The 18,147-nt window shown below is 47.1% G+C and overlaps 1 long non-coding RNA gene and 1 pseudogene across 1 annotated transcript; both read left to right on the forward strand.

Annotated features, from left to right (window-relative positions):
- The first annotated feature begins 3,102 nt into the window (after positions 1-3,102).
- On the forward strand, positions 3,103-11,042 carry LOC130142068 (uncharacterized). The gene is made up of 4 exons (XR_008819284.1): positions 3,103-5,672; positions 8,861-9,016; positions 9,440-9,574; positions 10,733-11,042. It is a non-coding gene; the product is annotated as an uncharacterized LOC130142068 (long non-coding RNA).
- Positions 11,043-11,899: 857 nt separating this feature from the next.
- The window catches only part of LOC130142100 (ankyrin repeat domain-containing protein 26-like), a 53,119-nt pseudogene continuing 46,871 nt past the window's right edge, over positions 11,900-18,147 (forward strand).

Below are 18,147 nucleotides of genomic sequence, written 5' to 3' on the forward strand. Positions count from 1 at the left end.
GAAGGACAAAGCGCGGCGTTCATGCATTTGCCTCCGATTGTGATGATAACATGCAATTTTGGTCCTTTGGCCAACGCTTTATTGCATCTCTTCTGTTGCCTGGAGCTGCTACAGGAAAGGCTCTAGCGACATTAGATAAGCTTGGCTGTTGGCTTGCCAAACAAACTAATGCCACAAGCAGTGCCCTGTCTGGTCTTTTATTAGATGTTGATAGTGTTCGCCACGCGACATTACAAAATAGAGCTGCAATAGATTTTTTGCTTCTGGCACAAGGTCATGGTTGTGAAGAGTTTGAAGGGATGTGTTGCATGAACCTTTCAGATCATTCGGAATCAATTCATGCTAGCATCCAAAGATTGAAGGATGGAGTTTCTCATCTTCAACAAAGTGATACTTGGGATTGGTTAGATAAGCTGTTTAGTGGTTGGGGCATTTCAGGATGGTTAAGAAGTTTAGTGAAGATGATTATATATGCTTTAGTTGCTTTTTTGTTTGTTTTATTACTTATACCTTGTCTTTTACAATGCTTACAAAAATTAATAACTCGTTCGATTTCAGGGGTTCTTTTTGTGCAACAGGAAGGGGGAGATGTAGGACAAGGCCCCAAGGACAGGAGTCCAAGTACTGATAGCCTGATGAATAGAGACTTGTTAGAACTTGTAGGGCACAAGCCCTGGGAGCAAAGGAACAAGCTAACTGCAGACCCCTGAGCCGTCACAGCTGAGGACGCAACCAGACGGGCAGAGAAACAAGTAGCCAGATAAGGGAACGGATGGCGCCGATATGTAACTTTGTTAATCAAGAAAGCCAGAAACCCCCTAATTTTGGAATAGAAATTGTTGCTATGTCAAGGTAAACTAATAAGTTCCTATTGTTTTAACGGTGTGCCTTAAATATCAACCAATCCGTGTTTTTTACGCTTAAGATTTAACCAATCAGTGTGTAATATGTAGAAGGTAGACATGTATGCAAGTGTAAGAAAATCGCTAATAAACCGACAACTTGCTTGCATCAAGCTGCGTCCTGTCTCTTCATTTGCCGCACTTCACCTTAAAATTTAAACCTAAGCCTGAACCCTAAGACTTAACCCTAAGACTTAACCTCAAGACTTAAGCTTAAAACTTAACCTTAAGACTTAACCCTAAGACATAACCCTGAGTCTTAACCCTAAGACTGAACCTTAAGACTAAACCTTAAGACATATCCCTGAGGCTTAACATTGAGCCTTATACTTGAGACTTCACTCTAAGACTTAACCCTGAGATTTAATCTTAAGACTTTAACCTTAAGACATAACCCTAAGACTTAACCCTGTCTTAACCTTAAAACTTAACCCTAGGACTTCACCCTAAAACTTAACCCTAAGACTTAAACCTTAAGATTTAACCTTAAGTCTTAACCCTAAGACATATGCCCTATAGAATAGTTTTTGTATTTGATGTTTTTTATATAAGTATTGCACTGATGACATGAATGAGAGTGGTATAAAAGCAGGAACCGTCCAATACACGAGGGCTGAGAAATGAAGATGCAGACAAGTGAAGTGGTTGGGGTTGGATTTACATGAAGCTTCTACAGAGGGGAAAAAATAGTTTCTTGTTGGAAGAAGGGTTCGCCGGAGTCAAGAAGACGCTCAATATGAGTTATGCATCTTGCTCAACTTTTTTAGTTTCTAACACTACTTATATAGAACCGATACACATGCACATTCGTAAAGCAGAAATATAACTGGTTAGTAGTCTCTAAACGCGCGCGGTTCTCACACCCCTAATTATCATGACTAAAATAAGCATTCTATCCATGTAGCTAATTGTGCTGCTGTGCTTCAGCCTTGTAGTTTGTTACTCCCTATTTTCCCATGCTGCTCCCTATCTTTCTTGGCCCTGCACCTGCTTTCCCAGCAGCTGTAGCTTGTTACAGCCACGGCCTGTTGGCACAACATAATTATTTGGTCTCAGGATTTGAGAATAGCCCAAGGCTACCTTTCTTGTTAACTTCAGCACAGCAACTTCAGTACAATTCTGATTACAGGCCTCTTCTAATACCAGGCCTGCACTGTGCAGATCTTCAGAGATTCTAAGGCCACGCTTCTGCAGCCATTCTTCTACAATTCCCCCTTTTTTCTTTTGCACAAGCCAGGCCTGATTGGTTATGTTAAAAACTACTCTCTTTAAACAAGAAAAAGCACAGCTAAAAACTAAAGGCATTACAATAATGATTATATCAAAGCGTATTCCTTCCGTCAATAACGTCTTTAACCAGCCTGTTATCCCCAGTCCTCTCAACCATTCATCAAAGGGATTATCATCAGCAAGAATATGCTTCATGTTTCCCTGTAGTTGTGACAACTTCTTGTGTATAGATATGGAATGATCAGAAAGGTTCACACAACACATCCCTTCAAAATCCTCACAACTGTGTCCATGTGCTCATAACAAAAAATCTACTGCAGCTCTATTTTGTAATGTAGCATGCCTAACACTATCTACGTCAAGCGATAATGAACTTAAAATCTGCGATGTAAGATTAAATTGCTTCTCTCCCCAACACACTAACCTTCGTATATTCTTAGCGTTTAATGCAGTCATTGCTTCTGGCATAAATACGGAGGCTAAGACATTTGCTGTTACAGACTGCAGATCGACTCGGTCATTACATGTTTCATCAAAGGTGCGCAGTGCCCTCCATGATCTATGAAATTGTGGAGTCATTTTCAATAAGCCTTTCATACGTGGAGCAAACAAAGTTAAACGCCCTAAATAACATGGTCCACCGACAGGATTCAAAGGAATCCCTGGCCATGCTCTATCTCCACATATCAAAAAGACTCCCGGTGGCACCTGATAGCCCCCTGATACATTTCCATGTAAGCCTTCAGCTTTCAGTTCACCCCAATTAGGTGAACCGGTTACATTTTGAAACCTTGTATCAAACTCCCATTCACCTTGATGTGCTAGCCACAATCGCCACGGTTCACCAAACTAAATTACTCCAGTGCCATTTACAGGTTGAAGTGGTGGTACCGTGTCCTCGCATTCTGGCATTCCCGTTGTGGTCACGTTAATGTATTTAACGGGCACAATGCTACCTAACAGGTCTAACTCCTGAAATGGCAAATGATATGGTCGATTCAAATTCTCAATAACCGTTTTCTGCCACGCTGCATTACACATAGAAGGCCAAACAAATTGCCCATTGAGACTCATACATGTACCATTCTGACTGGAAGTCAGATCCACTGTTTTAACATTTAAAAAAAACCATCAAAATTTGTTTCATTCTCTTGCAGGGGAATACCAATTAAACAAGTTCTAAAGGGGTTGTCTGCTTGCTGCAAACTTAAACAAAAGTCTGTTACCCCTGTAATATTCGCCCACGTCACCCATATGTTTGTTCTAGGCAAGATGTTAAAAATACTTTGGCCAATGGGTAAAAAAGTCATCAAGACCGTAAACCAAGTCCACCCCTTAAACATGTTTAGTCCTACAATTTCCACCTTTTTTTTTTTTTTTTTCATTCCACCCCACAAATCTGTGCTTTCACAGATTCTGATGATGTGTACTGTCTCCAATCAGCACGGTATTACACTAGTTGTATGCTTTCTCTTGTTTCATGCCCAGTTACTAATCAAACACATACACTCTTTACACCATTTACATTTAAGCTTTGGCTTACAGAACCGTTTTACCCCACATAGCATACATCGGCACAATACCCACGGGTTACATCCCTTACAACATAGACAGTATATTCCGTCTGCTTGCTCTGAGTCTTCTGTCTTCTGATCTTGACATACAGGTCGCACAAACTTGCTAGGGACCCATATAGGTCCTTTACCTGTGGAGATACAAAAATAACCTCTACCAATAAATAACACCGGATTAGGTCCTTCCCATACACCTGAACCCATATTTTTATACAGAACATTCAAACCAGGAACTGTAGTTGTTTGGTTCCCTCGTGCTGTTTGGTGATGTATAACAACAGGTGGTCCCTCTCTATCCTCCGTAAGGGATAGTTTAAGGTAAACAACACCTTAGTCAACTGTTTAGTTACGTCTATGTCTTGCGATACTTTCTGTCTCTGAAGATAATCCTTCAGGGTATGGTTTGCCCTTTCAACAACTGCTTTCAGTTCTAAGGTTTGAAGGTTGTACCGTGGTTCACCGGTGATCACTTGTTTCTGCCACTGATAATCAGATTGCCAAACACACACAGCCTTCTTCATCTTTTGTCCTGCATCTGTAAACACCATTGGCCCTTCAGCTGGTCTTTTTGAGCGTAACGGTCTCGCAATCCACTGATAATGTTCTAACATCTTCCAGAGAGGTCCTTTTGGCCGGTTGTTGTGTACAACACCTGTATAACCCATCAAGGCTTCCTGTATGGCTGCTGAATGTCTCAGGAGCCACTCATAATCATCACCACAGACTGGAATACTGATATCTGCTGGTTCAGTCCCATCAATTTCAACAATCCTGTCTCTTCCTTTTCTCACCAAGGCCGCTACTGCTTCAGGGCGACTTAAAATACGATGTCTGCGTTGCAATGGCAAAAACAACCACTCTAAACTGATCGACGTATTTTCCCTCTTTTTCTTTTGCCATTGCAAAATAAGGGCAAAAGGTGAAGTGGCAACATTACAAACCAAAAAAGATAACGGATGATTCACCATTCGGTGACCACACCAGCCAGTCTGAATCTTGCGAGATACAACTTTCAGGGCAGCCCGCTGTTCTGGTGAACCAGTTCGAGGACTGTTGGCTTTGGTGCCATGCAACCAGGATCAGAATGGTTGCAAATCATCATTAGTGAGTGTCATCAGGGTGTAAGGGAATCGTGAAAAAGACAGAACAGTCTTTCAAGTCTATCACAACAATTTGCAAAATCTGAGGGATCATCATAAAAGGTGGAAGAGCAGGTTGCAACACTCCCATCACTAAAATCTGATCATTAATCTTCCATAAATCATGTCCCAGTTATGTGCATCAAAATTATTAATCAGTAGTGGACAAGCTAATGAGCTGGTCACCTGCCATTCTCCCTCCAAAACAGCACCACGAGTAACACCAGACCAACACTGTAGAATTGGATCTTTTCTTGAGTTCAGCATCGGTGGGGTAGTTGGGCTAACTGGAGGAATTACAGGTATTGAAGTAGTAGGCAGGTTCATTTTAACTCGCTTTACCAAGTTTCTTAATTTATCTATTGCCTCCTGTAGGGATTTCTCTGTACTGTTATCACAAGGCTTCTCCCCGCCTTCCTCCTCAGACCCGTCCGATGACGTTCCAGGACGAGGCAGGTACGTCACCGCACGGCGCTGCTGCCCGCCCTGACGTGACCTACGCGCTGCCGCCACCCGCCCTTTCGGCCTTGCTCCACCCACAGCTCCGATTGGTGCAGCAGGACGCGCTGCCCCGCCCTCCTGGAACGGCCTTGCTCCACCCACAGCTCCGATTGGTGCAGCAGGACTCGCTGCCCCGCCCTCCTGGGGGGGCTCGGCAGCCTCTTCCGGGTTCGGCTCAGTTACCGCAGGCTCCCGAGGAGGAACTCCCGGTCTGTGCGCTGTCTTATCTAAAAGCTCCGGCACCGTTGAACACGCAGGGGCGGACATACCCTTCATAGGACGAGTACGCCCAACTCCGAAAAGTGTAGCCAAGAGAGAAGGCTTAGGTGAATCACCCTTCTGCTCCACCGGCTTTTCTACACATCTCTCCCCAACACTTCTATGGCTGCCACCGCTACTTTTTTTTTTTTTTTTTTTTTTTCACTTTCATAATTTCCAGCTATCGGCCGCCACCCCAGAGGCAATTTCCCACTTCTCTCCATTCCGCAATACTAAACAATAACGCGGGCTCGGGGATCTTATTCTTTTTTGTGACCAGCGAACTAAGGTCTCCACTTCTGTCTCTTTAACGCCCTCCCCTCTCCCAAGGAGGATGCCAGTTAACAGTTTAATTGCCGCGTCTAATTCCATCGCGGTCTTCTCAGAGCCCTCCCCTTTCACAGGAAGGGTATCAGCGCGGGGAAGCCCTGCCGCGATTTACTCATCGCGGCCTTCCGTGGTGCCCCCCCCTCCTCTCACAGAGAGGAATTTAGCGTGGAGCCCTGCCGCGATTTACTCTGCGCGGTCTTACCGCCGGCGGGGGTGCGATCTGCAGCTCCACACCGAACTCTGGACTCCCCTTTTCGCCAGCAGCTGGAGGGATCCGTGGCGGTGGGTGGGCCGGCGAGCGGGGGGAGCCGCGGGGCACGGCACGGCACGGCACGCTGGCGGGGCGCGGGGAGCTGTGCTGGTGTAAGAAGCAATCTGGCTAGCGAAGTACAGTCACTGGGTGTCATGATTTCAGAGTCAAACAAGTAAGTCAACAAGTGTTTGACTGGTTCAGATTGTAATCCATATCGTGTAACGGCTTGTCGCAGCTGCTGCATACATTTCCAATCAAAAGGTTTCCACACAGCGGCTGCTGAACCAGCAGGTAAAGCAGTAGTCCGCACCGGACAAGCAACAGCAGAAGCAGCTTCCCACTCTCCCTCCAATACAGCGTCTCTTACAACCCCAGACCAACGACTTTGGGGAGCGGCAGGGTGGAGGATAACACTTTCCTGGGTCAGGATCTGAACATCACGACCGGCAGTAGGCAGATGGCATTCGTTCCATTGCTGCTGCAAGCGGTTTAGGGGCCGGTCGGAGGGTTTGGTTCAGGGACGGGGGATCGGGGCAGGTGCAGCTGGGGTGGGTTCATTTTCTTTATCAGACTCTGCGTTCTCATTCAGAGGCGCACTCGGACCCGCCGTAGTACCCTCGTCCTTATCTAACAGGGGGGGCGGCTCTCAGTAGCTTTCAGGGCTGCGCGGAGCACCCGTTGCGGCAGAACCCTCCGGAGATGGTGTCGGGTGTAACAGCTCTGTCGCAGATTTTTTAATGGGCACAATTATGCCTTTTGCAGACGGAGCGCCTAGACCAAATAATCGGGTAGACTGCGACTCGGTTTCCCGCCCGAGGAGGTCTGAGGCAGCCATAGCCATTTTTTTCTCTGCAACCAGGGATCGTAAATGGTTTATGACATCCCGGCAGGCAGTCCCTAAGTCCTTGGCTGACTTGCTGCCGCTAAGGATCACATCGCAAAGGGAATCCCCGACTGCTCGCCACTCAGTCACACTAAACAGCAGTTGCGGGTCTTTTAAGTGTCCGTTTTCAGCCGCCCACCTACAGAGCTCATGGAGCTTCTTAGTGCTCACGCTAGCCTCTCGCTTAGCAAGAATATCAGTTAATAGCGTGAGTGCCGCTTCCCTTTCCATTATCGAGGGAAAAACAGTCTTACCGGTGCAGGTCCGTGCACGACATCAATGCTGGATTCAGACGCCTTTACTCCTTACGGACGTCTTCCTGCTCGAACTCTTCACAGCGACTCTCCATTTTGCAAAGCCCACCGTCGCGATGCAAAGGCAGAGTTTTTCCAGCAATTTTCAGCTTTCCCATCATTCGGGCGCCAATTGTTGGAAGAAGGGTTCGCTGGAGTCAAGAAGACGCTCAATATGAGTTATGCATCTTGCTCAACTTTATTAGTTTCTAACACTACTTATATAGAACCGATACACATGCACATTCGTAAACCAGAAATATAACTGGTTAGTAGTCTTTAAACACGCGCGGTTCTCACACCCCTAATTATCATGACTAAAATAAGCATTCTATCCATGTAGCTAATTGTGCTGCTGTGCTTCAGCCTTGTAGTTTGTTACTCCCTATTTTCCCATGCTGCTCCCTATCTTTCTTGGCCCTGCACCTGCTTTCCCAGCAGCTGTAGCTTGTTACAGCCACGGCCTGTTGGCACAACATAATTATTTGGTCTCAGGATTCGAGAATAGCTCAAGGCTACCTTTCTTGTTAACTTCAGCACAGCAACTTCAGTACAATTCTGATTACAGGCCTCTTCTAATACCAGGCCTGGATTGTGCAGAACTTCAGAGATTCTAAGGCCACGCTTCTGCAGCCATTCTTCTACAGTTTCTCTTTTAGTTGCTATCCAGATTGAAGAGTATTAGTAATGTCCAGCTGTTGATTTCTGTATGTGTTTTGAGGATTCTGAGAGGCCTGCCTGTTCCTCAAAGTTCATGTCAGACAGTGACCTTAAGCTTTCCCTTCTCTTTTATGATATGTAGCCACACTCCAGCAGTACTGTCAATCATTTTAATCTGTGACTTGCTTTGTATTCTTACTACCAAAATAACAGGCTCCTTTTGAAGATTGTGTGTGTGTGTGTATATATATATATATATATATATATGAGCTATCCAGAATTTTGTAAACCTAATCTATCAGTATAAAGGCAGTTGTTATTCTAAAACGAGCTCAGTAAGAAGACTACAAGAGGATGTGATTCAACATACTCTTAAAGTGTATCTCAAAAGAGCTTTCAGATATTTGTATTCATTTAATTGTATTTGTATAGTGAAGAAACAGAACAAAGAACAATCTAATACAAAGTCCTGCCTTCAGTCACCAGAGTAATATCAAACTATGGCTCTTAGATCATAACAGATTTCTTTGGGTTTTGTTAGAAAAAAATACCTGATTGCAGTGTGTGCTTGTGTATTGTTCAAGGAAGAACAATACTTGAGCCTTTTTTATGTGTTAGGAAACAGAAATCCTGATGAACAGCTGCTGATAGTTGAAGGTGCTCAGCTGAGAAAGATGACGAGAGGTTCATCATCTGCGCAGATGCCTGCTGGTGGCAGGCAAAATTTCATACCTTTGGGTTCAATCTAAAGACAGGTCTAATTGTATAATAAAATAAGTTAAAGGCGTATTTCATGTTCTTAGAACTTTCTTCATGCTCATTTAACTGTTTTGTTAGGGCATGGTTGGACAACTGCAGCAGGAGCTTGCTGATGCACTTAAAAAGCAATCTATGCCAGAAGCTTCACTTGAAGTTACTACGCGCTACCACAGTGACCTGGAGAGAGACAAGCTGCACTTGCAAAAGGAGTTGGAAAAAAAGTTGAAAACTAAGGTACTTAATGTCTGTAACTATATGAAGAAATCTGACTGTAGCTGTTGAAAGTAGGAGCGAATGTTGTACTTTTGCACCACGTTTTGCAGTGTTCTTATGAAAACTGAAGTATAGAGGGAACCAGAGGAGCTTGGCAGGAAAGCTGTAGGGTGATTCTGTGTGTGCGTGGACACGTCATCTTGTTCTCCAAAGTTGTAACCTCATCCTGTCACTTCTAGAGTATTCCTTCTTCCCACCAGCTCCAGCTGCTGTTCTTGGTTATGATTCCTAAGGTGTGTTTCACACTCCACATCAACCTTGGCCATAGGTCTTGGATGGGGAGAGGAGAGCTTAGGCCTGTTTCTGTGTAAGTTACTGCATTCTCCTGCACTCTTGTCTTTTCCGGCCACCTTACTTTTTCTTCTGCCACTGTTGCTTTCACAGATGCAGAAGCAGAACATGCTGGCTCTGACATCCAAGGACTTGCACAGCACGTGGGAGGAGCACTTGAAGTCAAGATCCCACCTTGAAGAGCACGTTGCTCATCTTGACAAGGAAAAGGCTGAACTGTTGGAACAGGTGAGCCCAGAAAATTCTCCGGGCACCGAGCCAATACCCAGGAGAACCACATGCACCTTCTGGTCAGGTTCTTACATACTCATTGTTTTCTGTTATCCCTGCCATTCAAGCTGCGAGTACCTTACGTTTGGGGGTCATGGAGGAAGCAAATAAAAGCTAGACGGGTATCTTTGTGTAAGTTCTGGAGTGGCTCTGTTGGGAAGAGTTCCCAGTTACTCCCTCTCGGAAGAGAGGGGAGTAACGCCACCATCACTCGGAACAACTCTATGAAGTTGGCCTTGCCCAAGGTCACCCCCTGAAGCCTGTCTTAGGCACGAGTTGAGCAGGAGGCAGGTGGGGGTTTGCTTTTCGGAATGGTGTCTTTGCTTCCCAGGGCACAATGCAGTGTGAGGTGATGCAGAAAAAATGCAGTAACTTATTGCTTACTAGTAGCTGACTCAGTCCATCTTTCCTGGTCTTGGAGACCCAGAAGCAGAGTTCCCAGAAGTGCTTTTGAGGTTGCTCTGGGTGATAGATTCTAGTTTTTAGTTTTGCATCCTTTCTGGCTAATAATAAACAAATAGGGCCCGTTGTGCCCATAATACTATATCCACAGGACCCATCAGCACCCTCTTATCTTCAAAGCCTGAAACTGAATTTCAGCCCAGCCAGCTACCAAGTCCCTGCCAACTAAAACTGGGTAATCACGGGGGGGAGGGTAATACCATTCTGAAACATTTAATATTGTACAGGAACTGTAGAGTCTCCCGGTCTTGGCTGGGGAGTGACCTGTAAAAAACCCAAGTTTTTGTGGCTGAGCATGCGTGCACTTGAAAAAGGACTGGAGAAGAAATACTTCCTCCTGGAAAGAGCAGAGATGAATTGTGTTTACTCTGTATTGCCACCTTGTAAATAAAATCCTGCCTTTCTTCTAATGTCTGGAAGAAAACAAATACACTAAATTAAAAAATGCATTTTGCTCTCCATTCCCCCATTAAATGGTCAGACTGATTACAGAGGTACTCTTGAAATGGCTGCTGCTCATAGCCATTTCCCAAAACTCATAGAATTCAGGTTTTGCAACCTGAATTTACTTGGATGTGTTTTCAGCAAAAGTCTTTTTTCGGTCTTTTTTAAAAATAATAATACTAATAATTATTATTATTATTGTTATTATAGTTCTTCCTTCTAGAGATCACGTCTGCAATAACGGAATGCTGCTAATACACTGAGGATCAGCTAAGGAAAGTGACTGTACATCAGCCACTTTGGTCGGCGAGAACACTGCCAGAGCGAACAGGCTTGATAAAGCTGTGAAGGCTCATTCCAGAAAGGAAAATGAAGGTTCTAGGAGCTGTACCATTATTAGCGATGAAGGAAAGGAAGGTATTTCAAAGGGCTGAATCTCCTCCCTAAAAGGTGATACTAGATTCCTGTCCTGTTGTAATCAGTATTTTCAGCGCTAATCACAGTGAAGTGTGTCCCTCTCTCTGATTTGGGTTTTCTTTGCCATCTCTCCCATGTTTCACAACCTCATTGGCAAGAGGCAGTTTCTAATAGGAAGTAGTGTGCTGGCAAGGTGTTCCATGAGTCACACCATCTAGGGTATACTGGACTGTGACATCACCCCAAAACCATATGGTACTTATAGTAAGGTTTCACCACGCTGAACTACTTTGTGCCATCACCGCAGCAGTACAACACGGAGGATGGTTCCCAACTTATCTATACCAAAGGCACGACCTGTCTTTTGATTTCTGGACCACGTTTCCATACACTCAGTGGCCGCTTGTGTTCTTTTGTGGCAGTGCCAGCTCAGCCACGTTTACTGGAAAATAACTTTCTGACCCTGTCATGGCAAGGCAGGTAACTAGATGGTGCCTACAGCCCCCCCCAGCCCCCCTCCCGCTATATTAACCCTTGCTGTTTGATCCTTTGGCATCCATTTGCCCAGGGCTAACGATGGCACACAAGCAGGACTGCTCAACAAGCTAGGAGGCGAATTGCGTCGGAGAGCTGCATTGGCCGTAACTCCCTGACGAGATTTCCTTGCCCTGAACGACAAGCGCTTTCCCAGTTTGAGCCATTTTCTTTTAAAACCAACTCGCCCGAGCCGCCCCGCGTGACCGGGGCCAGCGGGGAGCTGCTGCTGCCCGGTACGCCGGCACCCCCCGGGCTTCCCGGCAGCGGCCCGAGTGCTCTGCGGGGGGCGCAGCGCCGCCGCCACCCGCCGCGCCTCTCGCTGCCCCCGGCCCCGCTCGGCAGCGCCGCGGCCGGGCACCGCGCAGGAGCCGCCGGCCACCGCGGGGCAGGAAGTGACGTCACTCGCGCTGCGACTCGCGCCGGAGCAGACCCCGCCCCCGCCAGCAGAGCCCGCGCTGAGGGAGGCGCTGTCCGCCGTTGCCGCGCTGCGGAGCTGCCCGTGCGCTCGGCTTCCCGCCCCTCTGCTGGTTCGCTCCGTAGACAGCCGTACCGGACCGCTGCCCGGGGCCCCGACCCCCCGTCCCCCTGCCCCGGGGGCCCTCCGATCCCCCGATGCCCAGCCCCGGGACCCCCGATCCCCCGGCCCTGCCCGGGGCCTGCCGCAGCCCGCCGCGTGCCTCCCGCCATCTCTTCCCTGAGGCGGGACCGTGCCGCGGTATGAAGAGGTTTTTCGGGTTCGGGAGGAAGAAGAAGGAGCGGCCGGCAGCTCCGCCAAGCCCTTCCCCACCGGTGCCTACGAGCTCCGGCTGCAGGACCTGGGCAAGCTGCACCGTGCGGCCGCCCGTGGCGACCTGGGTCAGGTGCGGCAGAGACTGAAGAAATGCGGCATCGACGAGCGGGACGCGGCGGAGCGGTAAGCGGCGGGGGGGCAGCAGCGCCGGGCGGTGCTGGGGCGGGGTGCGGGGGGGTTGCGGGCAGCGCCGGGACCCGCAGGTGCAGCTGCAGCCGCCGGCAGCTCAAGGGCGCTGGGAGCGAACGGCAGCATCGCTGCGGGGAGCCTCAGCCTGGGCGGGGAGCCAGGCCTGTGCTGCCAGGAGCCCTTGGAGTCGGCCGAGCATCCCCCGTCTTTCCCTGGCCCCCTCCGTGCCCTCGTTCCCGGGGGTGCTGCCTTGCCTGGGGGCGCAGGAGCGGCAGGGGGCCGGCAGCAGCCTGGCCAGGGCGGGTTGCAGAAGGAGCCTCAGGGCCATTCTCCAGGCAGGCTTGGAAGGCAGAGTGCATGCACCTCGGAGGCCTCGGCGTGCGGGGTTAGTAGTTGAGCTGAGCAAGCTGCACTGCCTCAGCTGGGAGTAAAAGAGGGGTAAGCGCTGTGTTTAGGAAAGGGTAAATGTGCTGTGTATTGGTGCTGTGTGGACGGTTGCCTGATGTGCCTTTTGTGACTGTGATGTTGCAGCCAAAAGCAACATCAGTCTGATTTTAGGTGGCAGTTACTTTGCTGTTTGCTCTGTGGCCTTGGTACAGCTAATTAGTGCCTTGGTTTGGAAGATCTGGGCAGTGCCATGCAGAGGAAGCTGCTGCTTCTGGCAGGTGTTAGGATGTGCGCTTTTGAGTCAAGCACAGCAAGTACTTGGCAGTTATATCTTAGGGAGAAGCCCCGGGCTGCAGCATAGCTCCTCATGATCCACCGCAAGCATAAGGGAATCAGCTGAAGTTTTTGGGTCTTGGATGTGTCGAGCTGTTAATGCCTTTTCTGAAAAGACTGAGTCAAAACATCCATGACATTCAGAGGAGATGCTGGTTTAATCAGAGTACTTCAGCATCCTGCACTGTCTTTTCTGAAGACTGGACTTTTGCCAGCCAGCTAGCTTATTGCCCTGAAAACACCTGAAACTGTCTAGATTTGTAGGAAGGCGATGAAGAGTGCAGTCAGTCAGCACGTGGGCTGTGTGCCTGAGTGTTGCCAGCCAGTATTTGTTTATGCAGCTGGAGGTGGGGGGTGCCATTTAAGGTGGCTTGAGTGCACTTTTGTGCATAATTCAGCTGCCAGAGTCAAGGTGCCCGATGGCATTTATGGAAATAGTTCGGAAAGTTTCTCTCTTTTTCTTCTTACTGCTTACTGATTCAGTCAGCAGTCAGTCACGAGCTCTTAGCAGACCCTGGTATGAAATTTCACTAGTTTTTGCATTTCAAGTTCATCTTGTCTAGAAAGCTTTTTTTCCTCTGAAGGGTTTCCTTCTGTGTGCCAGGCAATTAGCAGTGTTATAACAGGACAAATACAGTCACAAACTGTAAAAAAACAAGCTGGGAGCGGGGGGGGAGAGGGAGGGAAGAAAGAAAAGGCAGCATACTATGATGAGCACTGTGGTGGTTTTGCCATGATAATGCCCAGTGCTGAAAAGCGAGGCTGAGAGCAATTCGGTGGCCAGAGCCTGCCTACTTGCTGCAGCACTGCACTCTGTACCAGCCATGAGGGTTGCAAGGCCACCTGTGCCCTCTTAGTGCTTGTGGGTGTGATGTGTGTTGTGAGTGACCACCAGATGCAGTTGCGTTTCAGGGTTTCGTGTTGGAAGACTTGGTATCATTGGAAATAGAGGTGAAGAATAGGAAATAATGCAAAGTAACGGCATAATGTGTGCATTGGTTGTATGAATATCTCGGGTTTGCTCCTCAGGATTTCCAAAAGCAAAATCCTGCACCAGGAGCATGGCAAGGATCACACCAACAGGTTCCTTCCATAAAGTGGGTCCTGTAGCCCATAAGACCTCCCGAAAGTGTGCCTGATACAGCATCAGTTAGGAGCAGGCAGCTTTCAGAGGTGGTCTAGCCAAACCTTCAGCCTCACTGACAGAGACGGGCAAAAGTCAGCACAGAGTTGGAAGCACTGCGGGCACAATGCCAGCTAGTCATGGATCCTGGGTCAGAGCTCATCGCTAAGGGAGATTGACCCTGTCAGCTGCCTGTCAGACTGAACTCCAGCGCTTTCATTGCTTGGCTTGTAGCTGCTGGGTTGTCGGCTCAAGCGCCGTTCAAAGTGCGTACTGCCTACCTGCTGTTTCCCAGTGGGGTTGTTTCGTGGCTGCTCAGCATCAGCAGTTCTCTTCTACTCTGTAGATCAGCGTAGCAGTGTAGCAGCAGCAGGAGCAGGAACAGAATCTGGGCAGTGTCCCCAGGGCTGGGTGGCAGAAGAACTTCGGTGTTACTGGAGGCCTCTTGCAGGGACAGGCAACCCTGAGCACTGGTGTTCTCTGCCAGCCTGTTCCCTGAAGTGGATCTTCTGTGGAGCACAGCAGGCCTCGCTCCAAGCAGAGCCGTCTCCTGTTGACGGACTGAGAGGCTTGGTTGAGGAGGACAGCAACAAGTCCACAAGGTTTCTGAAGGCTTTTCTGTTTGCAGAGCTGATAGTGACTACTTCACGTCTGTCATGCTTCCTAGTGGTTGGTAGTAGCAGCTTTCAGATGATTGTGGACTCCTTCATAACCGGTCCTGGTTAGCTTTCAGATAATCTCAGTCAGTCATTTCTTCAGAGATGAAGAATCCTGCATGTTTCCATGGGAATTTCTCAAAAAGTGGTGGTAGTTGCTCTTGAGCTACTCCTCTGTCAATGCTCCAGTCTGTTCCCTGTCTGTAGCAAGACATTACAAATTCTTTGAAGTTTTCTGTATTTCTCTCATCCTCATCTTTGATGCAGTGGAGGAGGATGTCAGCTGCCCTGTAACAAGTATCTGTGTTACAGATTACTGTGTTTCTGCATCACCTGCCACTGCATTTGTGTACCTCTCCCTTTCCATTCCCCCTTAGCCAGGGAGCTGTTGTGCTCCTGTCTCAGCAAGGTACCCAAACAATTGCAAGGCTAGTTGAGCTTTCCTAAATACAGAGAAGGACCTACCTGCAGCGATGTGGTTCAGAACCAGTGCTGGTGTTCCCCTCAGTTCTTGAGGAACTGTGGGATTGTTACTGCATCACCTTCAAGGGAGGAAGGTCCCAGCTGTTTTCTAGCTTGTCTTCTGCTCTGTTGGGACAGGCGTCCTACAGAGCAGGAGGTGCTTTGCTTTTGTACAGAGTGAAGCTTGTGCTGATTTGTGCCTCTGATTTAGGGGGAAACACATGCAAGGACTTTCTGGGCAATTTCTTTCAGTATAAGTAGGCTGGTTAATTGACATCAGACCTAAGATGTTCTGTGGTTTAAAGGAGTGTTTTGGTTTTTGTTGTTGTTGTTGTTGGTTGGGTTTTTTTCCCTCTGGCAAGGCTTTAACTTGAAGAAAAGAGTTTCATTTTCTTATGCTGGTCATGTATTATGGAAACACAGTATTCCCTCCCTGGAGAAGACTTCCTCTGTAGTAGGCTTATTATGACTATTGTAGTTATACGTATCTGAAGGATCAGGTATTACTTTCCTGTACTCAGGATTACAGTGTTCTGTCTGGTTTGCTGCATGTTATGGGGGGCACTTTGGTGCAAGTGAGTACTTGGTTTTGTTGCAGTAGTAAGCAAGCTAGAGAAAAAGCAGAAATTCTTGAAGTGCAGGGAAACGCTAATACGCTTTATATAAAGCCCATCTACATCTCGGATACTTCTGGCACATGAATAATTATAGAACTTAGAGGGTTGCTTGCCATAGTTCTCAGATTCCCAAACTTTGGTCTTTTTTGCTGCACCACAGGTGTAGTCCTGCTGGAGGCAGTGACCACCACCTGGGCACAGGAATCTGTGCAGATTAAGTTCTAGAGTGAAGGAAATGGCACCTTACTAAGCAGATGCTGCGGGGGGGGTTTGCTGGCCAGTCTCAGGTGTTTGGTGCGCAACTGCCGTTACTGGTAACGGAATGAGATATCATTTCTTAAGCTCGCTTTGTGCAAAGTGAAACTTGTGGTCATACCAATTTATCAGAGCCTGAAATTATTTCTCTAGTTGTCTGTTTGTGCTAATTTAATATGTTTAATTTTTAGGACACCTCTGCATCTTGCTTCTGCGAATGGCCATGTGAATGTTGTTACATATCTCGTAGAAAACAAGTGTAAACTAAATCTTACTGACAGTGATAACAGATCGCCACTGATGAAGGTATGTGGAATATGTTATGCTCTTTCAAGTGGGGCTTGTCAACTGTGCATTAAATGAGAGGTGGCTGGTAGGATTCTTTACACAGCTCTGCATAGAAGCATGCATCTGGTAATCAGCGTGGAATAGGCATATGTTAGCTCAGCTTTGAAGGTGCTCTTATTTTCCAGCATTGGGAAGCTGGGGCAATTGTAACAGGGTGCTGGAAGTTCTTCCTTTTTTGCGTGTTGTTCCCAGGCAGTACAGTGCCAGCAAGAAGAATGTGTAGCTGTTCTGCTAGAGCACGGTGCCAACCCCCATCTGGCGGATGCTGACGGCAACACTGCCCCTCACCTTGCTGTCCGATCTCCTAATACAACTGTAGCGGGGCTGTTACTTGAGCATAATGCCAATATTGATGCTCGGAATAAGGTAAATTTTTGTGTTTGTTGGAGAAGTTCTTTCAAAAAGTTGTATTAGTCTTTCCCTTGTAGGGTTGGTTTTTTTTTTTACTTTTATTTTTCAATGTATTTATCTGCCCTTTCAGGAGGGAAACACTCCGCTTATTCTTGCTATCTCTGAACATCATGAAGATATAGCAGAGTTTCTTCTGCAGAAAGGAGCTGGTGTGCATGCATGCTCGAGATCACTGTGAAAGGTGAGTGGTTTGTCAAAACTACATGGGTCTCTTTAGTATTCTTTAGGTTGGATTAATCAGAGGCATGAGAGTGAGCTCTGAAAAAAAAAACCCGGGGAGCCACATAGCAGCTATTTCTGTGTGACTTGTGAAAGCACATCTGCGCTTGGCTGTTGTCATACCTCAGTGGGTGTTTTCCTCGTTGAGGATTACAAGAAGGCATTGTCTGTGGTGTCCCTTCTGGCAGGAAACATGCTGTTAGCTCAGCAGCACTGCCTCAATTTGAAAAAACATCTCCTGCATAGTGGCGTAGTTTGTATGTGAGTGTTGTCTATGTGGAAGCTTTGTCTGAAGATTGAACGTTTGGTTGTTTTGACTCCCTCTTGCATTTTATGGTTGCTCTTAATATTTAATGAAAACTGCTTTTTCTTTTGCTCATTCAGTAATGACGAAAGTAGTTTTTGAGAGCAAATAGGAATAAAAATAATTACAGTGTCTGTGTCAAATGATCTACTTCATAACATATTTTTGGTGTTTCAGAACCCCAGTTATGACTGCAGCATCTGGTGGACAGCTTAATTTAATAAAAGTTCTTCTTCGATATGGTGCTGATCTTTTCCATAAAGACACTAACGGATGGACAGCTGAGGATTATGCTGTTACTCATGGATATTCTAGGTAAATTTTTGACTTTATTGTTAGAATAGGTTGTCAGTTGTCAGTGTGGCTTTTGAATGTTTTCGGTAATAGCAGCAAGGTTTAATGGTGTGTTGAAAGCTGTCCTGAAGCTGTGCTCAGTGACGTCTTCTGATACGTATCGTTCCCTGTGTCTAGTATTAATCTGGATGTTGAAGAAAATTTCCGCCCCGAATTGTCTGTTAGATTTCAAGTTTTGATGCTAAACTTGCACCTGCCCAATACAAACTCTAAAACATGTCTGTATCCTACAGTTACCCAGAGGTAGAATGTGGCAAACTGAAACGCATGTCAGTCCTCTCCT

This window comes from Falco biarmicus, chromosome W (assembly GCF_023638135.1).
Source record: "Falco biarmicus isolate bFalBia1 chromosome W, bFalBia1.pri, whole genome shotgun sequence".
In the NCBI taxonomy this organism is placed as follows: domain Eukaryota; kingdom Metazoa; phylum Chordata; class Aves; order Falconiformes; family Falconidae; genus Falco; species Falco biarmicus.